Raw genomic sequence first — 12,930 nt, 5'->3', positions numbered from 1 at the left:
TCAACTAAACAGAGACTGAACAGACAATCAGAGAGCCTGTATAAAACATTACACATATTTATCTGGTTATATTTAGGTATATATCTTTATGTATGTATGTATAAACACACATATATATATATATATGTGTGTGTATACACACATATATATGTACAGACACACATATGTATGTACATATATGCAGAAATAAATAATGAAAGAAGAGGCTATAAACTTGTAGAGTGGAGAGGCATATATTGGATGTTATTGAGAGAAGAAAGAGAAGGAAGAAATGTAATCATATTATCCCCTCCCCCAAATAAAAATAAATAAATAAACTTCTGGAAAATATTCTTATTTGAAAAAATGAAGAAAATGGCCAACTCACATCTATAACCATGTTCTAAATACACTTTGCCCATCGGGCATTGTTTAATAACGTGTCTCACGTCAGCCAACCTCACACTTCTACTTTCATCTCAGTCCCAATCACAAGTGCACTTATTAGAACATATCACATCCTTCTGCTCACAGTTTATTCTGATTTTCTTGTTTTGACAACTATCAGAAAACAAATAATTTCCATTCTTTCTGTACCAAAAGTTGCTAAATCTAGTTCAGACATTCACGTGGTTAAGACATTCTTCTACAAAGTTTTTTAAGCAAAAAAAAAAAAAAATTAACTTTTTTCTTCCTCTCAGTTTAGTAAAGTCTAATAATTGCTAAGTTCTTTATCAAAGAAGCTAATCAGTGATATTCCATATGGTCTGTATCAGTGGTAAATCACATGGATATACCTGGTCTCAAAAGAATAAGATGAGAATGATGTGGCAGGCCATCGTATGTCCTCCACTGACCTCCACACACACGTGCCACCACAGACATACACCGTCCACACAAAGAATGTAAACTTAAGAAAATCTTTAGGAATGAAAGAAATCATTATTAATATAGTAAACTCAGAGACAAGGCCGACCTGTGTGACATGAGTCAGGGGAGGTTATATATAATAGTTTAAGTCTGCAATAAAAAGAACCCTCAATAATATTGAATTGCAATGAAATGGAATTTATGTAGGATAGAAGGAGTGAAAAAGATAATGAGCTGAAGTCTAGAGAATTTGTGTGGATCAGTTGCCTAATGACAAGTGCTGTAGCAGAACAAAGAGAATTTCCTGGGATGGAGGCGACATATCGAAATAGCAAAACTTTGGAATTTGAAGAAATTTTACATCACCCAGGGTTAATTTTCAAAAACCTGGCAAAGAAAATGGTGGTACAAAAAGCAGATCTTTATCTGACAGTGAGTATGATGATAATAAATCAAAGTGGAAAAGAAAGGATGCTGGCAAAGATACTTGGCCAGAGGTAAGAAATGGCCATTGCCAGAAACATCAGGAACAATAGCTGTTCTCCAATAGACAGAAAGATTCAGAGGTGGACCCATTGGCACTATCAAAAGAAGCAGATAGTATGTGTCCTTAGATTATAACTGCTTTGGGGGTTCTAAGGTCATCATTGTTGTTGCTTAAGATGTTTCTAACTTTGTTGTCCAGGGTATCCTGGATCTCAGTATGTAGCCCTAATTAGCTACAAACTTAGTGATCCTGATGCTACCCTGAATGGTAGTGAGCCATTCAGAAGATAAAGTTCATATGTACATATATGTACGTGTGTGTGTGTGTGTGTGTGTGTGTGTGTGTGTGTGTGTGTGTGTATCATTTATATGCTGGGTGGTGTATGTGTGTGTGTCTGCATGTGTGTAACCTGAGTTGTGGTTTTTTACTTATTAATATGAAATAATAATAACTACTTTCTAATGAAAATCAACTTTTATATGTTGATTTAAAAATATTGGAATAATTGTGAATATTTTTGTTGTTCTATTTAATATCTTGGGTACCTCTGGACAAATAAAAGCCTTTTATAGTATTCTCAATAAAATATATAGTAGAAATGAGTAGTCAAATGAAACTATGAAAATTATTATATTTATAATAGAAACAAAATATAAGCACTTTATAAAACTTTAAAAGGAGTGTATATGTTGTAAAAAAAATTCCCTTAACCTCTGTTTGAGGGAAATATTTAAACAATTAGAGAAACAACCTTCATTTGTGGCTCAGAAGACAACATTACACATTGGTAATACATTCTTTGATGGAGAGTTTTAATTTCCAATCTCCCACAACTGTAAATCACATGAGAAATGAGTCACAGTGAGCAATAGTCTAATGTTGTCCTGTGGATATGTCCATGGATTGGCTGGGTTGTTTTAATTGATATTAGAAATCAAAGGCTGAAAATGAGCAAAGCCACCATATGTGTTTAGTTCTAGGCAGTATAAGATTAGAAAAAGCTGGCTGAGCACTATGCATGCTTGCATTTCTGTTCTTTATTCTAGATGTGAAGTGAATAGATGGATGCTACTGTAGCTATCACTCTCTTGCAATGAGAGACTGTAACCTGAATTTGCATGCTAAACTCCCCTCTAAGTTGACTTTGGTCAGAGTATTGTCACAGCTACAGAAGATGCAAAACTAACCGTATGGCCCATCAATTCTAGTCATATAAGTACATCCCAAAAGAAACAAAAACACATGTCCAAAAACATGTGACCTGACGCACACAGAGGCATGAGCATCATCCAGCAGGGTTTAACTATGAGATTAGCATAAATGCTCACTAGCTAGTGAGTGGATAAGCAGAGGTAAATGTGTACACGTGACAAGGTATTATTCAGCAATAATAACCATGTATGGATCAATTCATGGCACAACGTGGTTGGATCTAGAAAACGTGGTGTTAAATTTAAAAAAGGCACTCAGAATTATGACCTATTCATGAATTCCATGTTTATAATTATATTACATAGATAAAGAATTCTACAGATATAGGACACGGATTGGTGCCTGCCTGTGATTCAGGGGATCAAGTGAGTGAAGAACAGAGTATGGCTAACAGATAAAGGGCTTATCTGGGGGAGATGGGAATTTTACGCTTACAATTTATATATCCACACATAAAAACAGATTGTAAGAGAATGAATGGTCTGGAAAAAACGTAAATCTTCCACTGATAATGACTTGGTAAGCTTTATGATTAGGGAGTTTATTCTGCTAGTCAGGAAGTCACAGTTTATATAAAAGTCAGAGTTTCAACTCCATGTTAGACTCACGCTTGTGTTGGTAAGTCAATGAGAATATTTCATCAATATTGTGTATCTTTATGACTATTTATAAAAATAATTATAAATGCATACCATTTATACATATATATGTATGCATAAACAAGTTACAAAAAGGCAGAAATTACTATGCTTTAGTGCATACAATGCAGTAAACATTTCTATTTACACTTGATGTTACTGTATAGATGGCATTTCATAGCATTCCATGTGCTTACTTCAAAAGTCCTGTGCTGAGAAATTGCATGGGATATTTTTTATTTTCTAAGTAAGGGAGCAGATACAGTGTCCTTTGATGATGCATCTGAAACTGTCTTGTGAAGTTTGGGTGGGTGGGTTTGGGGGTGGAGGGAGTATAGTCAGACATTATTCCCTGAGATCTGTATTCGTTCTTCTGTAGGTTTGTTGCATTTAATCTAAAGTCACGTCTTTTAGAGATCTTGTCATTCCAGATGGGAATCTTAAATGAGCATCTTGAGCCAATTGATGGCAGGCAACAAAGGGGATAAATTATGCCTTTCTACCTCCTCTGCTTCACGTGGTTGAGGCTTTCCTTCTTAGCTCCAACTGCATTCTAAGGCCCACCTCTGGAATTCCCAGCCGTGAGTCGGCTATGATTCTGTGTCTGGCAACACCTGTTCTGGTGAACCATCATGTCTGTACGTGGGTGGTAATTTCTTTATGCTTATTTCCAAGGAGATTCACACTGTTGTTCTAGTCAATTCCTATATCAACAACTTCCATTTTAATAATTTTAAATCATTTTAGTTTTCTGCCTAGATTCTAACTGGTATATTAAATGACCAATGATGATTATTTCATCTGTAAAACTGCTAAGCTCCAAGCAAATATGCTATTCATTGAATATTTCCACCATTTGCCTAGAATGAGTCCATTGTATAAAATTGTCATAAAATATATTTGTTAAATGAACTTGTCTTGCCTACAATTGAACTCCTAATATTTGTCAATATACTCTCTTGACTACAGTATAATACCTAATCCAATGAACAAAATAACCACTATGGTGGTTAAGAAATAAAATAGAACCCTGTGCGGCCTCTGAAGACCTTTATAACCTCAGCCACCTGTATCTCCAGCTCTGGCCCAATAGGGATGAGTTCACCTGACACTAAAGTCTGAATTTTGAAAACAATACAAAAAAATCGGTTGTCATAATTGTGGCTATATAACTAATTATTTTGGATTGCAGGATTAAAAAAAATCATTTTATAAGCATATATGTATATGTAACACATATATGTATTGTAGCTATGAACTATATATACTCAAATATATCATAATATCATAGATTATTTATATCATATATTATTCATGGATTGTATATTGTACAATTTGAGTATGATCTTTGGATTTACTTCAAAAATTTCAAGAAAAACAATTAGGCCAGAATTTAGTGTTTAAAAGGTAAATGTGTTTATAATTTACTTACTAATTTTTAAGTTAGCTTTTTTTCCTAGAGATATCAGAGTCTTGCTGTGTAGTCCAGGCCCATATACTTTGATATTGGCATCCTACATGCTGATACTAATACATTACTAATACATAAAAAAATTATAAAATGTGATACAAATGGGACATTGTAGTGTACCATCTAATATTTTTATATATTGTGTATGTTTTAAAGTGGATTAGATACCTTTATTTCTCAAATATTTTCTAATTTTTCAGTTTTATGATTTTTAAAATTCTTCCTTCCGACTCTAGAAATGTAGTTAGTGTGATATTAACTTTATTCACTATATTATGCAAAAATTAACCTGGCACCTGATCGTACCTGAACCCACTTACCCCTAACTTATTTCCACCCCACACTTGCCCAGGACCCCAATAGTCACCATTGTACTCTCAACTGCTGTGGGATCAACTGTGTCAGACTGTGGATACGAGTAAGATCATGAACTGCGTGAAATTGTGTTATTGTTGTTGATGCTAACGTAATCATTGATGCAAACCATCTTGTCACATATAACTTCATTTTTACAGATGAATAGTACCCTGTGTGCATACTACATCTTCTTTATCCATCGGTCAATTCAGACTGTTTCGATTTCTTCCTTATGAAATAGTTCGTCTCAAAGTATTTGTAAAGAAACATTCAATTAACATGAAATCAGTGCTGAAACATTAAAGGCCCCTGAACGAGAACAACTGTGCTATTTTTGCAATCTTTTGCAATCCTAGGTGTTTCGGATGAGCTGGAAACTATAGTAGAGATTATATAGCCTCTTGATGTATTCTTCCTAAATAAGTTATATTAGCACAAAATGATCATGACTGGAGAACTTTTAACACCCTGGTTTCCTTTTCTCTTTCAAATTGTTTGTAAAGACTTTGTTACAACCATCAGAGAAACTCATTAATACGTGCATACATACACAGTACTAAAGGAGACACCTGAGCTAGAGTTCCTTGTTGCTAAGGCTACAGAGAAAGATAAAGAACAAAGTATAGTATAGTTTTTGGAGCAAGTATACAGATAGAATGAGAAATAAGTAAATTCTGATCTTCCTTTCAAATACACATAAAAAATAGAAGCAATGAAGGAAAGGGAAAGATTCAAAGTAATTACAGAATTTCCCCAAAATGACTACTTTGAGGCAATTTTAATGTCTGAATGACAAAAAAAAAAAAGTTAGCAGTAAATAGGACACTTAAAAAATTGTGTAAAACAACTACAGCTGACTTCTACATTGTTGAAGGAAAAATAATCTTCCGCTTTATTCCAAGTAACTCAGACCCACAAAGATATGGATGGTATATGCTCAATTATAAGTAAGTGGATGTTAGCCCAACACAGATGTCCTCTGAGACTCCGCCCAGCAGGGGATAGGGACAGATACTGAGACTCCCTGCTGGACTCTGGGTGGAATAATGAAAGTGGTAGGAAAGAATGGGGAGATAGAAGGACCCAGAGAGTTCAGGGGCCCCACAAGGAGACCATCATAGATGGCAGATCTGGACCCAGGGGCATCTTGCAAAAACTGTTGCGTCAACCAAGGACAATGCATACAGTGAATCTAGACCCCCTGTTCAGATCTAGCCAATGGACAGCTCATTCTCCATAGTTGAGGAGAGAGCAGAGACTGCCTTTGACATGAACACAAATGCCTCCTATCTGGTCACTTCCTCCAGGTGGGAAGGCCTGGGAGCACACAAAAGAAAGGGAAGCAGGCTATCCTGATTAGACTGGATAGGCTGTGGTTATATGCTAGGGGAGGAGGTCAAAGGTCTAGGGGAGGGAAACAGGGAGAAGAGGGATGAAAAGTGGGAAAGGGAAAATACATGTGAGAGGATAACAATGGGGATGTAAGCTGCATAAATTATAATAAATTAAAATTTAAAAAATTTTTAAATAAATAAATATTACAGAAATCAGACAAATAGGGCTTGAAAAACATGTGAAAATCTCTTGTTTCAATTCTCACAAATTCCCTGAGGCCCATATCAGTAGAGGGATGGAGTTCAGAAAACTCTATAAAGCACAAGCATTTGCTGTAATGATGATCATTATTTATTCACTCCATAATGCGCCATTGTAATGCCCACCATGTTTATGCCGAACCATAACAAGGCTCTGTCAGGGATCCAACAAATGTGAAGGAGTTGGAGTCCATGTGGAATTCAAGATGTTAATATTTCCTTTCTGACCAAATGAACTCCACATGTTTTCTGCTGCAACGAATCTCCTTCCTGTGGAATTAGGCACGGTCTGACTCATTCTTTATTTTTTGAGCACAACAATTTAATCCTGAGTAGCCCTCACTTCACATAGCCGTGGGCTCTTGCTGCTTCGCTGTGTGCTGGCATCACTGCTGCACTTCACAGCAAAGGTGTAGAATTATACAAGCAAGAGCTCTCAGCACCCATGTAGACAAGAGTCTTGGCCAGCGGCCTCATAAAGAAAGGCTATGGGTAGCATGAGTCTGAAGAGAAAGAACTGCTAAGATCTCTGCTGATGAAATGCTGTGGAACAAAACTCTAAGACCTGAAAAAGCAGTGACTTACGCATTAGACCTCTGTACTAAAATATGAAGTGGCTACGTCTAAACAGCAAGAAAGTAGAACTGGATTGTTAAGTCTGCAAAGCTTCAACAGCAGCAGCTTTACCCACAACCAGCCCAGCTCTCGGTGTCCTTTGTCCCAAGTCTATCATTGTCTCCATCACTCAGTTCACTTGTGGTCCTTAGATAAAGCTCATATCAGAACTCTATAGAGTCTGTAAGTGGTGGGCAAGCATGGCAGAAAGGAGACAGATGAGAGACAGCATGTATTTGAAGGACAGCATCACGCAGTGCTTATGTTTTTAGCCATCTTTTCTGACGTGGTATATCGTACGTGATGATCATAAGAATGTCGTGTCATTCAATAAATAGCTAACTGTTTAGATGATTTAAAATAAAATATCTATTTGTTGACTTTCTATTCATTCTTATAGTAAAAATTTACTATCATGGTATAATAATATTTCCCTGTCAACTAAGAGAATGTTCAACTGAACTTGAAAACAGGTTCAGTTGAACAGCAAAGGGAAAGAATTGCTCTAGCACATGGAACAGCCAGTGTACAGAGCTTTAAGGGTCAGTGGCAGACGAACAGGTGACAGAACTGTGGTCTGCACACTGTCTGTTTCTCTATTTCTATATCCTTGTGGTCACAAGAAATCACTCAGGTGGCTTGGCAGTGCATGATGTGATTATATCTACATGGTGAAATGCTTGTATGCCAGATAGTGGGAAGGTGGGAAATGGCTGGGTGGGAAAAGTCAGGAAAATGGCTGAGTAATCACTAGCTCTTCAAGATGTCTTCATGGGGTCTCAATCAAAGAACAGCCGGTAGGGTTTTAGTTTTGGATCTATAAAATTTGACAAATGAAAACCTAATGTAAACAAAGATAGCAAAAGATGAAAGCATATGTACAGCATATGACCATATGAGCCAGAAACGTTCTTCAGAACCCCATGCTTTTGGAGTTTCAGTGTGGGTGTGAGACATCAGATGTGAGTGTTGGGAAGAGAATCCAGGTCTGTAAGAAAACCAAGTGCCCTTAACTTCTGAGCCTTTCTCTTCTCTCTCACACATCTCTTTTCTTCCTCTCAGTCCTCTTTCTTCCTTTGTTTTCTAAACAAAAAGTCTAGGACCTTTATCTCTGTTTTTTACCATGTCAAATAAAGTCCTTGGTGATTATTCTGACATTTCCACCAGCAAATTGGGATGTTCCAGTGTAACTTTGATTACAAGACGTTTTATAAATATAAAAATGCTAGTCTCATCCTTCATTTTGCCCACAGGTGGAAAATTTTATAACAATGTGCTCAGAACATTTACTTCAACTATTTATTATGGATTAGAATACATGGAATCATGTTCTAAGTACTAAATTGTATCCATGTAATTAAAAATAGGTTTGAAAAGGAAATGCTCAATTACTTAAAAGATTATCATGATATGTGAATTTTTTGTATGTTTAATTTTTATTTATTCCAAAACATTTAGTTTTAAGGAGGTGAGATGAAAGAAAAATCTAAAACATGCAAATCATAAATTGAAAGGTGCTTCATCAAAATATTTCCTGATCTATTTAACGTTTCAACTCTTGTTGAAATCAAACTTCTTATCTGGCTTTATGTATTTCTGTCTGTGATTTTGGTTATTTTTCAGAGCCTGTTCTCTAAATGCTGTTCGGTCTAGTTTTATACTTCTACTAATGAAGTTCACAGACACTGAAAAGGAAACCCTGTTGGAACCAAACCAAATATAAATAAATAAAGATTACTTCTATTATTTTATCACATGATGGCTGTACCATATCCATTTCTTCAAACCACAGATTTATTTGCAAAAGCTCAGGGGATGTGATTTCCATTTCCTACCTATGCTAAACTTGTGGTCATGTGACTATGCCAGCTGCTCATCCTTCATTCAAAGAAGGTTGTTTTCATCAGATACAATTATACAAAGCTAATTTCTCTGCAGTCAAAGTAATGGATGAGCTTATTGAAAACCTTCATGCTGCTCGCCAACATGCACTCACTCCAGGATCATAAACACATGGCGCCAGACTTCAGCCTGCTGTTGGGAGGCACGGTGAACACACTCTTGGGAGGAAGACTCAAAAAAAAATTTGTCTTGTTCAAACACTGGCCATGTGACACTACGAAACATCCGCAGAATTGCATGCACCCTTGACATTTCTGAAGTCTTGCATTACTATTCATTGCCATCAAATAAACCCCATATTTACATTTATAATGTTTGTGTCATAATATCATTATCTGTAACCACATTACACAGGTAAACTCTAGTCTTTGAAGAAGATGTTTATGCTATTTTTAAAATGTAAGTAGGCAAATTCCAAAAGAGACAGCATTTTTTAGATTAAATACTTCATTTTATAGGAAACAGAAAAAAATATGGTAGTTTTGTTTTTCTAATTAAAAAGATGTACGTGTAAAATTCACGGTAGCAGATAGACAATCCTAATAAGCAACCCAATATAAACTCTTGTACATTGATTCAAGTTAATGTGATGTAACTAAATTATATTTTTTATGTTTTGGAGAAAATATTTGCTATGTATTTTCTTATGCCAGGAAAGGCAATATTATGGCACACTTAAGGCTGTCTGCTCTATCATTTATGTCTTTAAGGGAGTTTGAATCTAATTAAAAATGAAAAATATAGCTAATCTTAGGGTCACAGGCCTATATGTTTAGCTACTTCAGAGGTTATGACAGGAAAAAAACATCAGCTCATGGCTTCCTTAGGCAATATAGTGAGACCTTGTCTTCAGAGTCAAAGTTTTCAAAGTGAAAAAAAAAAACAGGTTGTACCCATAATTCAGTGCTCAAGTGCTTGTCTCATATAGATGAGATCTTGTGTTAAACCCCTAATCCATACAAATAAATAAATATATAAATAATATAGAGAGAAATATGATAGATGATTAGATGATAGATAGATAGAGATATGTTATAAATCATTTTGCAATAATCATTTTACATTTGACAAGCTTAGGAATGGCCTTAACTTTGCAAAATTGTTAAGCATGTGAGTATACAACAGATGTTATGTAACTCGCTGTGTCATTAATGTACCAAAATATTCAGATTCCCTTTCACTTGGCCTATAGGTAAGGATTTATAGGGCTATTAGAGAGGATTCTATGCACACTTTTCCCAGTTTCTGACTTGACATATGCTTAATGACTATATATCTCTCTTTAAACCTAATATGTAGTCTGAGAAATTCCTCTGGTTTGAGGGAAGGTATTGAACATAGTCACATCAATGTTCTGATGATTGGAAAGAGCCGTAAGATGTTATTTAGATGAAAATAATTTGTTCTGGTTAGTTTTTTATTGTCTACTTGACTCAACCAGGAGTCATCTGTAAAGAGTGTCTCAACTGAAACACTGCTCATGTCAGGCTGGCCTATAGTCATGTCTGAAGAATTATCTTGATCATTGTTTGTTACGGGAGTCTGTAGCCCACTGCAGATGATGCCACTCTTTGAAGATGCCCTGGTTTATGGAAGAGAGAAAGAGGAGCACAGAATTGAGGAAGTGAGCATGTAAGCTGCCTCCTCCATGGATCTGCCTCAGCTCCTGCTTCCATGGTTTCTGTCTTCATGAGACTGTTTTTAATTTACTTAATATAATTATCTACATTTATGCCCATTTTCCTGAAAAATATGTAACTCTATTCTTCTTTATTACTAAAAAATATTCCTCTGTACATGTGTATCTGCATGTATCTCTGTGTCTATATGCATGTATGTCGGTATGTGTGTGTGTACATATATGTCCATTTGTCTGTGTGTGTGTATATGTGTGTGTTCATGTGCATGTGTGTGTATCTCTGTGTGTGTGTGTCTGTTTGTCTGTGTATATGTGTGTGGTTGTCCATTTTTGTGTGTGTCTGCATATGTGCATCTCTGTGTATATATGTGTATGTGTCAGTCTATGTGTGTACATGTATGTCTGTGTGTGTAAATATCTGTGTATGTCCCTGTGCCTGTGTGTGTGTGTGTCTGTGTGTTATTATCTTTTCATATGTGCCTGTATGTGTGTGTATCTGTACATGTTTCATATTTTCTTGATATATATTCCTCTCTTGATAGAACCCTAGGTTAGTCCCATAGCTTTGCTACTTAGCTATTGTGAATGGTGCTTCAGTGGAAATATTATGCATCTTTCTTTGTTATTAACTCACTGGACATCTTTCAGGGAAACACTTATTTGGATTAAATGGTAGTTCTTTTAATTTTATGAAGAATTGCTGTACTGATTTCCATAACGAGGGACTAGTTTTATTCTTCATTAGTCAGTAGCCACCCTTCCATACTGCAATAATTACAGAGATAAAATTTTACATAAGTCTTAAAAATTTGCCCAGTGTAGAGACTAAACTTTTGACATCTCATATGAAAAAAAAACTAGCCTGATAGCCTGACAATAGATATTTTCAATGATATATTTATAATACAAATGATAATAATATAATTTTCCTTAATACAAAGCTAAAATTTAACTTCTTTTTGTATTTCCTTGCCTAGCCTCCTTTGATGTTCATGATTTCTTGCCTTTCCTCTTCTTTCTTTCATCTTATTCCAAGTTTCTTTTTGTAAATAAACACAGTAGAAGAGACACATTACTTAAGACAAGGTTTTCAGCTGACTGTACATGCATGGCCGTCATTGACCAGAATGTCTTATGATGAAGAGCATCTGCACTGCCATTCAGATCAAGAACGGATGTTAAATCACATGAGATGAAGCTGGCTAAGGGGGATGAATACTATGATTCCCCTGTGTCCTTAGGTAGCTATGAGGCTGTGATACTAAGCAAACAGATGTCTTTAGAGTTGCCAGAAATTCTGATTTAATCTCTCTAGTTTTAAACATCAGTACCACAGAAAAGTAAATTCTTCAGCCTCTCAGAGCTTTAATTTCTTCATTTCTCAAATAAAATTAATATAGTTTAAGGTAGCATAAGTTAATTGCCACCTTAAAAACTCAAACTATCAGAGATAGAATGTTTTTTGTTGTTTTGTTTCTAATAACAGTGATAGTTCTGTCATCATCTCTTGAAAAATGTACTGTATGTGTTCAAGCAATGGAAAGACTAGAGCTCTGATCTCAGATAATAAGTTTCATGTGGATGGAGACTTTTAATTTAGCTGGTTACTAGCAACTCATTAAATGCTTTACAGTATGTGAAAATATTTTTAAATAGGCAAGTGTAGATGCCAGCAGAGTCGACGGCCAAACTTTGCCAAGACAGGGTAAGCAAGTCCTCCACAGTTCCTGCCTCACCGACATGTCTGTCAGATATATTGGGCCAGAAGGCTGAGGATGATGCTCCAACATTATAGAGAGTGTTGAGTGACTGTTCAGGCAGTACACTGTCTCAATCATTTTTTCATATTGGAAGCTGCTAACCTGCACCTCTGGTTCACTCAGATATTTACGGTTTATTCCTTCTCAAATCCCTGGTGGGTTTGAAGACCAGATGGTTTAATAGTTCAAGATCTGAAGGCCTAAAAAGAGGCATTGGAAGAAATACAGGAACATATAAACAATCCAAAGAAGGAAATCAATAAAACTCAAGATGTGAAGATGAAAATGAAAGTGATGATAAAGGCACAGGCAGAAGAAAAATGGGAATGAGAGAACTTAGAAAGGAAAGCAAGTAACACAGAGGTGAGCTTCTCTAACAGAATCCAAGAGATGAAGGAATGAATC

The sequence above is a fragment of the Acomys minous genome (assembly GCF_964271855.1).
Source record: "Acomys minous genome assembly, chromosome: 11".
NCBI lineage: Eukaryota > Metazoa > Chordata > Mammalia > Rodentia > Muridae > Acomys > Acomys minous.
The sequence above is the reverse complement of the archived record's forward strand: the minus strand, read 5'-3'. Positions refer to the sequence as shown.